Below are 12523 nucleotides of genomic sequence, written 5' to 3'. Positions count from 1 at the left end.
CCACCTGACTAGTCATGAAGTCCTATAAGGAGATACAGAATAACAGGCAGAGCATTTAAAAAATTTTTTTATTTCCGTAGGTTTTTGGGGAACAGGTGGTATTTGGTTACATGGGTAGGTTCTTTAATGATGATCTGTGAGATTTTGGTGCACCCATCATCTGAGCAGTATACACTGAACTCAATTTGTAGTCTTTTGCCCCTCACCCCCATCCCACCCTTTCCCCTTAGTGCCCAAAGTCCATTATATCATTCTTATGCCTTTGCATCTTCAACACTTAGCTCCCACTTTTGAGTAAGAACATACGGTGTTTGGTTTCCCATTCCTTAGATACTTCACTTAGAATAATAGTCTCCAGTTCCATCCAGGTTGCTGTGAATGCCATTAATTTGTTCCTTTTCATGGTTGAGTAGTATTCCATTGTATGTGCGTGTATATATATATATATATATACATACATATATATATACATATATATGTAACTGTATATATTATATATACATCTCAGTGTGTGTATATATATATATATATATATATACACACACACATACACACACATCTAGTTGTCCATATATATAACGGGATATATATATATATATATCTGGTTGTCCATATATATATATATATATATAGACACACACGATGGAATACTACCTATATACACACACCAAAATTTCTTTATCCACTCGTTGACTGATGGGCACTTGGGCTGGTTCTATATTTTTGCAATTGCAAATTGCGCTGCTGTAAACAGGCGTGCGCAATTATCTTTTTTGTATAATGACTTCTTTTCCTCTGGGTAGATACCCATTAGTTAGATTGCTGGATCAAATGGTAGTTCTACTTTTAATTTTTTAAGGAATCTCCACAGTGTTTTCCACAATGGTTGTACTAGTTTACATTCCCACCAGCAGTGTATAAGTGTTCCTTTTTCATTGCATCCACACCAACATCTATTATTTTTGATTTTTTGAATATGCATTGTTGCAGGACTAAGGTGGTATTGCATTGTGGTTTTCATTTGCATTTCCCTGATCATTAGTGATGTTGAGCATTTTTTCATATGTTTGTTGGCCATTAGTGTATCTTTTTTGAGAGTTGTCTATTCATGTCCTTAGCCTGCTTTTTTATGGCATTGTTTTTATGTTGCTAATTTGTTTGAGTTTTTTTGTAGATTTTGGATATTAGTCCTTTGTCAGATGTATAGATTTTGAAGGTTTTCTCCCACTCTGTGGGTTGTCTGTTTACTCTGCTGACTGTTCCTTTTGCTGTCCAGAAGCTCTTCAGTTTAATTAAGTCCCACATATTTACCTTTGTTTTTGTTGTATTTGCTTTTGGAGAGAACCTAGAAATAAATCCAAATACTTACAGCCAACTAATCTTCAACAAAGCAAACACGAACATAATGTAGGGAACAGACACCCTTTTCAACAAATGGTGCTGGGATAATTGGCAAGCCACAGTGTAGCAGAATGAAACTGGATCCTTATCTCTCACCTTATACAAAAATCAACTCAAGATGGATCAAGGACTCAAATCTAAGACCTGAAATTGTAAAAATTCTAGAAGATAACAGGCAGAACATTTGAAACTAAACAAAGGGGCTGAGAATTCCACTTCCATCTTTCATTCTTCAACTACTGGTGATCATTTTTTATGAAGACAATAAAAAATTAATACAGTATTGACCACAAGGAGATCCACTGAGCCAGGGAATTATCTAGTGAGCTACTCTATTTTTATCTTCATCTCCTAAATTTCTGTCAAATATTCTTCAGGTGTGCCATAAAAAATCAAATTAGGAACATGTGAAATATAGCAGGCAGTTGCTATTATACTTGGGTCTGTGGTTATTAGCCGTGAAGTTGTTCTTCTTCTATTTCCTTCCCATCCTCCTTTTGTTTTGATGTGGCTACTTGCAGATTGTTATCTGTTTTCTCATCTCCCAGATGCCTTCTAAACAAGTCTGATAATTTCCCTTGTTTAGTTCAATTTATATGTATTTGATCTTTTTCTTCTTTGATTAAAAGTCAGCAGCAATTCAGTTAGTAGCACAAACATTAGCAGTACCAGTAAGCTGAGGTCAAAAGCACATGTGTTTCATTTTTCAGCTTCCTAAACTCCCATTCCTATACATTATTTTGGAGAAGATTATACTGTAATTCTAATGCTGCCTTTCTTGTTAAAATAAAGGCAAAAATATGTCCCATGAGGAGCAATAATGAATCTTTCTGGAACTCATCTATTAATGGAATTCAAAGCATTCCTGGAGACCAGATCCCAAGGTGGCAAAATAAATCATATCATTTAGATACGTAAGGGCCTTTAGAAATGCTCTACTTGCGTATATGCTGTTTGGAAAGTCTACTGTGGAGTGGTCTAGAGGATTAGAATTCCTGAATAGAGCTTTATTTAGGCATGATGATTCAAAGTGCAGATGGGCAGTGACGATCAAAGATCTAGAGGGAGGGCTCTGGTGATAGACCAAGCCTGGAATAAAGACAGTTCAGGAGGGCAGGCAGGTTCCAGCTGAACCCTTTAACAGCAGCAGAATTGATAGCCCCCTGCTGTCTCATTGCTGTGGTGAAGATATGGACCTATGCTCATGTCCTCACAAAAAAGGTTGTCCTTTTTTTAAAAAGCTGATTCAAAAAAAAAAAAAAAAAAACCTCCTTTTTTTTTCCCACACCCAGCAGCATTCAGGGTCTGTGTCCAACAAGAAGAGCATCTGCTCCATGCAGCTGAGAGGGCACATGGGGTGTTTCTATCTTGGCATAATTTGCCAGATCTGAGTTCCTAATGTCTTCATGGGACCTGATTTTTTTTTTTATAAATAAGCTGCTTCAAAAACAAAAATAGAACCCACAAAACAGAAGATAAATTTATAAAATCAATCCAGGTCAGTAGCTCCAATACTAAATCTAGACATTAGATTGCCTGACTTCCAGTGAACTGTTTTTCCCACTGCACATTTTAATTTTTGTTTGGTATGTGCCCATGTGCACATGTGTGGGTACGCGTGTTACTGTGCATATGTGTGTGTGTTACTGTGCATATGTATGTCTGGGCCATTATGATGTTTTTCTTTCACTTATACATCTACTTTTTATTTTTATTCACATGTTCAACAAAAGTTTGTAGAGTACTGTGTTCCATGCACTATTTTACACTCTGGGATATCAAATTGAATGACACAAATCTCATCTGTCCTTACATCCTGATCAGAGAGACAAATAAATACAAACAATGGAGGGTAAGGGCTGTAAGAGAAGCATAGGTCATGTGCTACTGGAGCACTTGGTGGGCGGGTGCCTTATCTTTCTGGAAAACTCAGGAAGTCTTCTCAGAGGAGTTGCTATTGAAAAAACAATTGCAGGCTCCATGCAAGCTAGAACTCTGGTTCTGTCACTTGCTTGCTATGAGAACTTGAAGAAGCCTCTGACCTCTCGATGCTTCACTTTCCTCATCTGGCAATACTGTCTGGTAATAATAATGGTATCTTCCTCAAAAGATTGTACAACAGATTAATGAAGACTGCTCAGGTCAAGTGTTTAGAAAAGTACATGACTCCATACATGCTAGTTATTTTTATGGCTAATGTTAAGGGTTTGATTGGAAAAGAGACAGGGAATGAAAATATAAGTTAGGCAGAAAAAGAGCATAAACTTTGTAGACCATGATATGAAGTTTCAGTGTTATTTTTATCCAAAAGTATGCCATGAAGAAGATCTTAAGCAGGATACTGGCCTGATTAAACATCCATCTATAATAAGATTCCTTGATGGTTATATGTACATAGGAAGAACAATTATGAGAGTCCTGCAGTAATGCAAATGAGATGAGTACTTGAACTAGAGACAGGGGAAGTGAAGGAGGAGTGTGAATAGAGAATATTATAAAGACATAACTTAGAGTATTTGGAGATAATAGATTGCATAACAAATAGCATAAGACAATGGTATATTTTGCTTGCATAACTAGGTAGACAGCGAGGATATTCACTGACATAAGAAATTCAGGAAAACAGCAAGTTGAAAACAATATAGTAAGTTGGTTTTTAGACATGATGACATTGAGGCACTTATGGGCTCTCATAGCAGGTAGCTCTAAACAGATCTCAAGAGTTGAATTCTTATTCAACATGCATTTGGAAATAATAGAAATAGCAAGCCTGAATTTAAGTATACTTAAGCCATAAAATGTTTGAAATAATAAAATCAAAATTTACTGGTGATTACTATAGGCCAGGACATTTACTAATATATTTGTATGAATAATCCCGCAAGTTACACAAAACAACTCCTGAGACAGGTACTATATGGTTCCCATTCCACATATTAGGGAAATGTTTTTAAAAGCTTAAGTAATTGCCCAAAGTCACTGTCTTAGTCCATTTTCTGTTGCTTATAACCAAATACCTGAAACTGGGTAAATTGTAAAGATAATAATTTTATTTCTTACAACTATGAAGGCTAAGAAGTCCAAGGTTGAGGAGTTGCATCTGGTGAGAGCCTTCTTGCTGGTGGGGACTCTGAAGAGTCCTGAGGTGGTGCAGGGCATCACATGGCAAGAGAGCTGAGTGTGCTAACATGCTGTCCTCAGGTCATTTTTTCTCCTCTTATAAAGCTACCAATTCCCGTCCCGTGATAACTCACTAATCCATTTACCCATTAGTCATTAGAAAAAGCCCTCATGACTCAATCACCTCTTAAAGGCCCCACCTTTTAATACTGCCACATAGGATTAAGCTTCAACATGAATTTTGGTGGGGACATTCAAACTATAGAAGTCACATAGATAATGAGTAGAAAATGGAAATGCATCAATTACTATTAGGTTCCTGTGAGGGACAGATCATTCAACATACTAGTAAATTAAATACAGGTAATTTATTTCCTTTTTGTTTCAAATAAGTCTAGAGGGACCCAAGTTCACTCTAATTTCTTTTTCTGAAATATTTAGCATGTGGTTTTCTTCTCAGAATCCATAATGTCTGTATTTCAACTATCAGAAAAGATGAAAAAAGGAACTAGAGTATGCCTAGTATTAAAGTATACTTAAAATATACTTTATTTTACGTATATTTCCTAGCATTTGAACACCATGATTCTGTTGACATTCCATTGTCAATACTTAGTTATAGGACAGGCCTAGCTGCAAGGGAGGCTGGGAAATGCAGTACTTTTCCCTTGGGAAGCTAGTGTCCAGTCAAAAATTGGGGGTTCTATTACTAAGTAGGTAGTGGAAAATATATCCTGGGGACTGACAGTCTCTACTAGAGGGATTCACTAGAAAAGAAAAAAAAGTAAAGTTTAAAAAATCTTTAAAGACATCAGTTAAATTCCTGGAGTACCACAGCCTTGAATGAAGCACCTGGAGAAAATGAGTCCAAGGAGCACAATAGTTAGAATAGGTCAGAGACATTCATCATTACCATCATAAGAATGCTTCAATTGGGCAGATATCTAGGCCAAGCAGTAGACAAACTACTTCAAAAAATAATACTCCTGGTAGAAACTGGTGCACAAAATACAGACAACTCTGTTGGAAAGAAGCATATAAAAATCGGGAGAGAAGTTTTAACCAGGTAAATATGAAGAATCAATTCGGTGATACTCACACTTTAAGGATAGAGTAATAACAAGCCAAGGTAATGAAAGATGATTATTTCCTTACCAAATGTTTGTTCAAATTACAAAGGGCTCACCTCATGTTTTCTGTGAATAGTGAACTTCCTTGACGCACCTAAACTAGAATTCAGTTTAAAGACATTAAATTTACAGGCAATTCCAGAAACACATTATGAGGAAAGTTAGATGTACTTGAGGTTCCTAAACCTCAGGCATAGAAAGGAATGGAATTACTGCACAGAAAATCATTTCACATAAATATTTAGATTTGAGAAGGTGGAATGAGTGTTTACTTTCGAAGGGAGTTCTTTTGGGGAGACAGGATTTTTATTGTTGTTGTTTGTCTGTTTGAGACAGAGTCTCACTGTTGCCCAGGCTGGAGTACAGTGGTGGGATCTTGGCTCACTGCAACCTCTGCCTCTTGGGTTCAAGCAATTCTCGTGCCTCAGCCTCCCAAGTAGCTGGGACTACAGGTGCGCATCACCATGCCTGGCTAATTTTTTGTATTTTTAGTAGAGACAGGGATTCACTATTTTGGCTAGGATAGTCTTGAACTCCTAACCTCAGGTGATCTGCCCACCTCGGCCTCCCAAAGTGCTGGGATTACAGGCGTGAGCCACCGCTCCCAGCCTGGGGAGACAGGTTTTTGTTGTTGTTGTTGTTTTTGATTTGTTTTGTTTTGTTTTGTTTTTTGTGAGATGGAGTCTCGCTCTGTCATCCAGGCTGGAGTGCAGTGGTCTGATCTCGGCTCACTGCAAACTCTGCCTCCCGGGTTCATGCCATTCTCCTGCCTCAGCCTCCCGAGTAGCTGGGACTACAGGTGCCCGCCACCATGCCCGGCTAATTTTTGGTATTTTTAGTAGAGACAGGGTTTCACCGTGTTAGCCAAGATGGTCTTGATCTCCTGATCTCGTGATCTGCCTGCCTCGCCTCCCAAAGTGTGGGGATTACAGGTGTGAGCCACCATGCCGGGCCAAGACAGGTTTTTATATAAGACATTAAATAGCATATGTCAAGGGCTCCTAAACATAATCTCCAAATAAAAATCTCCTGAATGTTTTTATTAGTCAGGGTTCTGCAGAGAAACAGAACCAACAGGATATATAAATTTATAGTTTATATAGACATCTATATATAAATATATAGGTATAGGCATGGAGATATAAATATGTAGATATAGATGTAGATATATAGATACATGTAGTAAAATATTTTTATAAGGTATTGCCACATGTGATAATGGAGGCTGAAAAATCCCAAGATCTTTCATCTACAAACTGGATACCCAGGAAAGTCAATGGTGTAGTTCAAAGGCCTGAGAACTGGAGGACCAATGGTGTAGGTTTCATTCTGTGTTCAAAGGCCTGAGAACCAGGAGCACTGAGGGCAAAAATTTGACATCCCATTTGGCATAGTGAATCAGAATTAATAAACTCTCCTCTTTATTTTTGTTTTATTTAGGCCCTCAATAGATTGTATAATGCCCACTCACATTGGGAAGGTTTATCTACTTTACTCATCCCACCAATTCCATTGCTAATCTCTTCCAGAAACATCTACATGAATATACCTAAAAGTGATGTTTAATCAGCTCTCCGGGCATCATGACCCAGTCAAGTTCACACACAAAATTAACCATTATAATGCTTTTGTTCTATGCTGAGGCTATTTCTCATGAGTCTTTACATAATATTGAAAAATAGTTTGGGAATTATGTCAATGACTTATAAATAACTTCATAGACCTGAGATATATTAGAAAAAAAAATAGAAAACCATACCATCCATATGCATATTTACAAACTATTCACCCAGAAATGTTTAAAGGTACAATCTGAAGGCCAACCACAGGCTTTGAGTCCTTGGGATGCACACCCCTGCCCTTGCCTTTATAAGTCAAACATGGTGCAGCATCTCCCCATTGCATTCTGCCCCAAAGGTGAGTTAGTCTCTTTCTAGATCTGGTTCTGTGATTAAAATGTTTGCTGATTCTAGGCACATTCTAGGCAAAGAAGGATCTTTTACCACCTTCTCTCCCAAACCCCATCCTTCATGTCTGCCTTTTTTAGCTTAGTGAAGCCTGAAATTTCACCCTTAGAAAATTATTGCTTTAGCTTAAATTCAATAATACATTTTCACCTCTGTTATATAAATGTTTCTAGTAGGAGGAAACAGAAATGTTGCCCCTTATTTATATTTCAAGCCCCAAAGAAAGAACTCACACAACTGAGGTTTGTGAATAAAGCATATAAAAATGCAAATTTTTGGTATATTTCTACTTCCCTGTTTCCATACTGTATTTGATATTTAGAAAATAAACCCCAACTTGTTTAAGAACCTCCTCAAAAGAGCTTCCTCTGGGAAATTTTTAGCAGGGAAATGAAATATTTTTTCTAAATAGCCTTTTCCATTTTTTCATCTGAGGTAATAATGGAAGTTAAATCTTTGGCTTCAAACTATCCTCACTATTTCTGGATAGGGCTGGTGCTTTTCTGCCCTCTTATCTTTACTAATGCTATTTTCTACATGAATAGCCCTCAATGTTTTTTTTCTGTCTTTCATGATTCAAATATACTTTTACTGAAGTAAACCATACAAAATGTCATATGTATACAGCTCCAAACATTTTTACTAAATAAGCACACTTTTGCAACCACCTTCTGGATCAATAAACAGATCATTAAAGTATCCTAGAAACCTCTCTGGTGCCCTTGTAGAACACTTCTCTTCTGTGTCTGGGTAATGCAAATTAAACTGACAAAAGACATTAACAGAATTTCTTTTTAAGTTTATTTACATGTGTAATTTGCATACACATGAGGAAACTGAGTGATGAGTGCTGTGGTCTGAATGTTGGTGTTCCCCCAAAATTTATGTGTTGGATCTTAATACCCAAAATGATAGCATTAATAGTTGGGGCTTTTTGAGAAGTGATTAAGTCATTAGAACTCCACCCTCATGAGTAGGATTAGTGCCCTTAAAAAAGAGGTTGAGGCCGGGCGCGGTGGCTCACGCTTGTAATCCCAGCACTTTGGGAGGCCGAGGCGGGCGGATCACGAGGTCAGGAGATCGAGACCATCCTGGCTAACACGGTGAAACCCCGTCTCTACTAAAAATACAAAAAAATTAGCCGGGCGTGATGGCGGGCGCCTGTAGTCCCAGCTACTTGGGAGGCTGAGGCAGGAGAATGGCATGAACCCGGGAGGCGGAGCTTGCAGTGAGCCGAGATTGCGCCACTGCACTCCCGCCTGGGCCACAGAGCGAGACTCCGTCTCAAAAAAAAAAAAAAAAAAAAAAAAAAAGAGGTTGAAGGGAGCTTCCTTGCCTCTTCTGTAATGAGAAGACACACAAACGGTGCCATCTGTGAGAAATAGACCCTCACCAGACACCGAATCTGCTGGCTCCTCCATCTTAAATTTCACAGCCTCCAGAACTGTAAGCAATAAATGCATTTTTATTGTTTATAAATCTAGGGTATTTTGTTATTGCAGCTTGAATATATTAACACAAGGAGTAACTCATAAGATAATTAGACTTTGGAGCTTAAATATCTTAACATAGGGTAATAAATTATTAAAAAGTGGCTAAACAAAGAAAAAAGTGGTTTGGCTTCTAGGGATGACAAATTGTAGGAAAGTGACTTGGGAATGCATGGAAAATATGGTTTATTTAGTGCAATTTTTATGCCAATTAGTTGTTCTCTTTTTTTATACAGGAGAAGGAAACACCTCTATGAATGTAAAAAGGGAAATTCATGCCCTGATTTTAGGCAGAAAAGAAGAGGTCAGAGTGTTCTTCCTGTGTTTGCTGTTTTTCAATTACCTTAAGCTGAAAATAAGTCTTCTGCTAACTTGGCATATTCTGATCCCATTTCCCACTTTCCACTTACTAGAACCACCCCAGCTGCCTCCCACTAATGGGCAATCATTAGCTTGACATCTATCACCATTGTTTTTTTTTAAACTCCCTTTGAAATATATATTAAATGAAAAAATAAAATATATATGCTTTTGTGCTTGCAATATTCTCTGAATGGTGCATTATATTGTCTGTGATGTTCATCCAGGTTAATAGTTGTAGATTATATATTTTTGTGACTTTATAGTGGTTTATTTTGTAAAAATGCCACAACCTGTTTACCAAATCTACACTTAATAAATATTAGATGGTTTCCAGTTTGGGAATAACAGAAATGGTGCTACTGTAATCAAAACAGGTCCATTGCCCAGTGTACATGGTGAGTTAATACACCGAGACACTGGGTTGCAACAGAGAAAGAGGTTTACCTTTAGGACTGCTGAACAAGGAAACAGAAGGACACCTCAAATCCATCTCTCTGAGGAGTTTGGGGCTAAAGTTTTTAAGGATATTGGAGTGGACTGAAGTGTGGAGATCCTTGATTAATCAAAGAATGCAGGGTGAAGTCATGGGACAGGGAAGTTTTCTCATGCTGATTCAATTCCTTGCTGGGGATCTTTAAACTAGTTGGCATTAGCATTTCCACTGAAATGCAGAATCTGCTTAAGCAATTCTTAAATGAAAATCTTATAATCCTAATTTCATTGTCTAAAAGGACAATGGGGATGCAAATGGTCAGTATCTAGTGTTGTATGGTTTTCAGTTACAAGGAAATGGGTCAAAGTGCAACCTTGATTAATGCTTAATTAAAACTATTTATGTCCAGAACTCTTGCGAACCCAGTGAGGATAGCCTCACTGCTATGAATATTATTAAACGCTATTTGGTAAATATGCATGTATTTTTGTTGGATGTATAACCAGGAGAGAACTTGTTGAGTAATATGTATGTGTATAAACAATTCTAGTAGATATGACCACACAGGTGCAATAAATAAGAGTTCTGAATGTTCCATTCACCCATAAACATTTGATTTTTTTTTATTTTATCCATTCTAGTAAGTGTGTAGTGTTACTGCAATATATTATTAATTTGCCTTTTTTAATGACCAAAGATGATGAGTGTTTTTTCATAGTTTTGTTGACTATTTGGAAAACCATTTTTTGTAAAGTTTTACTCTTTGCTCATTTTACTGTTCACCTGTTGGCATTTTGGTTACAATTTGGAGAGTTCTTTGTATATTATGATTCTTTTATGGGTATGTGTATTACAAATATCTTTTCTCACTTTGTGGTTTGAATTTCTAAATCTTAACGACATATATTGATTTAATGAAGGGTTTAAAGTAGTCCAACTTATCATCTTTCTTATGATTAGTGTGTTTTCTGTCCAGTTTATAAAATATTTGCGTATAGCCTGAAGGCCATATTTTTTCTCTTTGTTTATTGCTCTTTAGAAGTTTCCACTTTTTTAAAAAAAAAATGGTGGCATTACTGAGATATAATTCACATCCCATAAAATCTACCCATTTAATAGTTTGAGGTACAATTAATTTTTTTTTACTTACAGTTAAAGGTACAACTTGCTAGTTTTTAGTGTATTTACAGATAGAAACAATCATTATCACAGTCAATTTTAGAACATTTTCATCATCTCCAAAAGAAACCCCATAGCCTTTAGCTATCATTCTCCTAACTCTCTGCACCTCCAAGCCCTAAGTAACCACTAAGTTACTGTCTGCTTCTACAGGTTTGCATATTCGAGACATTTATTACCAATGGGCTTATATAACATGTAGTTCCTTGTTTCTCTCACTCAACATAATATTGTCAAAATTCATCTATGTGTTATAGCATGTAACAAGATTTCATTTCTTTATATGGATGAATAATATTCAATATTATAAATACACTTGGCCATTTAAAAAAGATAGATTTGAACTGCACAGGTCTATTTATGCATGAATTTTCTTCTGCCTTTGCCACTCTTGATATAACAAGACCAACCCCTCCTCTTCCTTCTTGTCTTTAGCTTACTCAATGTGAAGATGACAACAAGGGTGAAGACTTTAATGATGATCCACTTCCACTTAAAAAATAATAAATATATTTTCTCCTCCTTAAGATTTTTTAACATTTTATTTTCTCTAATTTGCTGTAAGAATATAGTGTATAATACATATAACATGAAAAAATATGTTGATCAACTGTTTATGTTATCAGTAAGGTTGGCAGTACACTACTAGAAGTTAGGATTTTGGGGAGTCAAAATTTACATGTGAATTTTTCACTGCCTGGGGGGTCAGACCCTATAATCCCCAAGTTCAAGAATCAACTGTATACCTCCTTTTCTCCATCCACTCATCATTTGATGGACATGTAGAAGTTTTGCTTTTTTATCTTACCTTTTATATTTATATTTACCATCTATCTAAAATTGACTTATGTGTGCTTATGAATTTAAGATTCATTTTTCCCTTATGAATATTAAATCGACACAGACTTATTTAAAAAGCCATCTTTTTCCCACTGTATTAGAGTGTTTATAAATTATGCATCAGGTCTCATATATATGTGAGTTTCTGACCTTTCTATTTTGTTTTAGTTGCATATCTGATTATCCTTGCAACAAGTCCAGAAAATTTTAATTAGTATAGGGTGATAATTATAATCTAATTTATCCAAATATTTTCGCTTTTGTTTCTTCTTAAGAATGCCTAGATTGTACTTGGCCCTTGCATTTCCATAAACTTATTTTTATTGAGCTTGTCAATTTCTTCTGAAAAATGACCGAGATTTTTATTGGACTTACAATGGATATATAGGTCACTTCATGGAGAAATATCTTTACATTGAATCTTCTATTCCATGATGTTTACAATGTACATTCCACTCCATTTATTTAGACCATCTTAATATTTTCAATAATTTGTAGTTTTCTTTGAAGAAATATTGTACACTTTTGAGAGATATTCAATATTTCAATGTTTTCTTGAAGATAGTGTAAATGGCTTGTTTTTTCTGTTTCTATATCTTT

Source organism: Pan troglodytes, chromosome 17 (assembly GCF_028858775.2).
Source record: "Pan troglodytes isolate AG18354 chromosome 17, NHGRI_mPanTro3-v2.0_pri, whole genome shotgun sequence".
Classification (NCBI taxonomy): Eukaryota; Metazoa; Chordata; class Mammalia; order Primates; family Hominidae; genus Pan; species Pan troglodytes.
The sequence above is the reverse complement of the archived record's forward strand: the minus strand, read 5'-3'. Positions refer to the sequence as shown.